This window comes from Sturnira hondurensis, unplaced genomic scaffold, assembly GCF_014824575.4.
Source record: "Sturnira hondurensis isolate 20B ecotype Veracruz unplaced genomic scaffold, ASM1482457v3 Scaffold0004474, whole genome shotgun sequence".
NCBI classification, from domain to species: Eukaryota; Metazoa; Chordata; class Mammalia; order Chiroptera; family Phyllostomidae; genus Sturnira; species Sturnira hondurensis.
This window is the reverse complement of record NW_028077105.1, coordinates 15,543,176-15,545,360: the sequence shown is the minus strand read 5'-3', so window position 1 is coordinate 15,545,360 and position 2,185 is coordinate 15,543,176. Positions and strand designations below refer to the sequence as shown.

Sequence of the window (2,185 nt, the reverse complement as noted above, 5' to 3'; positions counted from 1 at the left end):
GGATAAATATATATTATATATAATATATATATTATATATATAATATAATATATATATTATATATATAATATATTTATCCTTTTTCTAAGTATTCTTTTATTCTATAAAAGGATTTATATACAGCATTTTTAGTATGTGAATACATATATATCTTAAAGATATATTCTATCTTATATATTCTATATAAGTAAACTCTGATCCCAATAAACACTAATTTTAAGCTGTCAAAAAGTTCAGAAGAATAGTAAAATTAATGAATCACTAATGCAGTAATTAGGAAAAGTTTATTATACACACACCAAAAATATAGTTTGCAAGCCAGGAGCACTGAAACCAAAACATGGGATGAAGCTAAGAGTCATATTATTATAAAACAGTTCATATGGGATTGAAGCTGTGACTTGATTCTTTACAGCGATTATGATTATTAATTTTGTAATTACAAAATTACAATATTGTAATTTTCTTTTATGAGAGGGGTTGGTTACTAGTTATCACTTATGAATTTGGAAGAAACATTTGTTTCACTTATGGTTTTCAAAGGAAAAAGTAATCCAAGTCAAAGTAAACTCACTTATCTTGTAAAATAAACTAGATTAAGATTTGCTTGTGTAACTAAACAGATTTTGTCTTCACAGAGACTTTTCAAGTCTGATCTCTGTTGTGTAACCCAACCTCCCTACAGTGCAAATTCTCAGGTAGACAATTGCATTGGGAGGAAACTTAGCACACACATTTTAAAATAGTGTTATTATAAGGTAGAACAAATTAACAACAACAACAAAGAATATGCTTTATGTTGGAACTAGGCTTTTTCTTGATGCAGAATCACACAGGGACACTTGGCTCAATAAGAAGNGAGAGGCTTAGGAACCTCCAGGACATCTTTAAACGTTCCAACATCCGAATTATAGGGGTACCAGAAGGGGGAAAGAAACAGCCACGAGTGGAAAACTTATTTGAACAAATAATAAAGGAGAACTTCCCCAGTCTGGCAAAGGAAATAGACTTCCAGGAAATCCAGGAAGCTCAGGGAGTCCCAAAGAAGTTGGACCCAAGAAGGAACATACCAAGGCACATCATAATTACATTAACCAAGATTAAAATGAAGGAGAGAATCCTGGACGCAGCAAGAGATAAGGGGACAGTCACCTACAAAGGAGTACCCATCAGACTGTTAGCAGATTTCTCAAAAGAGACCTTACAGGCAAGAAGGGGCTGGAAAGAAGTATTCCAAGTCATGAAATCCAAAGACCTACATCCAAGATTGCTCTATCCAGCAAAGTTTTCATTTAGAATGGAAGGACAGATAAAGTGCTTCTCAGATAAGGTCAAATTCAAGGAATTCATCATCACCAAGCCCTTATTATATGAAATGCTAAAGGGACGTATATAAAAAAAGAAGATGAAAAATATTAACAGTGAAAGGACAGCAAACTCATAGTTATTAACAACCACACCTAAAACAAAAGCAAACTAAGAGCAAACTAGATCAGGAGTGTAACCATAGAAATGAAGATCACATGGAAGGTTAGCAACAGGGAAGTGGGAGGAGGAGAAGGGGGGAGAAAGTACAGAAAATAGCATAGACAATGGGTAGAAAATAGATAGGGGGAGGGCAAGAATAGTAGGGGAAATATAGACTCTAAAGAACTTGAGACACGTGGTTATAAACTAAGGGGGGGAGAATGGTGGGGGAGAGAATGTGCAGGTGGAGGGGAATGAATGGGGGAAATAGAACAACTGTAATGGTATAATCAATAAAATATATATATTAAAAAAAAGAAGTTGTTACTACTGACCTGAACAAATGATTCCCAGTTAAAAAGAATACAACTCAAGCACCTAAACCCAAGAACTGCTGAAACAGAGGTGCTGATGGCAAGCGGATCTCGTCGCCTTTGGGGGCTGTGGCTGTGCCCCTCAAAGTGCACTGGGAGGCTCTACACTCCTGGTAAAAAAAAGTAAAGATAAATAATAATAATAATAATAATCATCATCATCATCATAGAATACAACTATGTTTTAAATAAGATGTCATTATTATTCCCATTTTATATAAACAGGAAATTGAGGCTGAGAGTGGTGGGGTGTGCCTGAAATCACACAGCTATTAAGTGACAGAACCAGCCTCACTCAAGAGTTTTGCGTTCTTACCCCATCGGTGTGGCTCAGTTGGTTGGCC

At 35.3% G+C, this 2,185-nt stretch overlaps 1 non-coding gene across 1 annotated transcript; it reads left to right on the top strand.

The window, feature by feature from the left end:
• Window positions 1–1,838: 1,838 nt before the first annotated feature.
• On the top strand, window positions 1,839–1,951 carry LOC118986833 (small nucleolar RNA SNORA68). The gene has a single exon (XR_005066464.1). It is a non-coding gene; the product is annotated as a small nucleolar RNA SNORA68 (small nucleolar RNA).
• The last annotated feature ends 234 nt before the right edge of the window (window positions 1,952–2,185 follow it).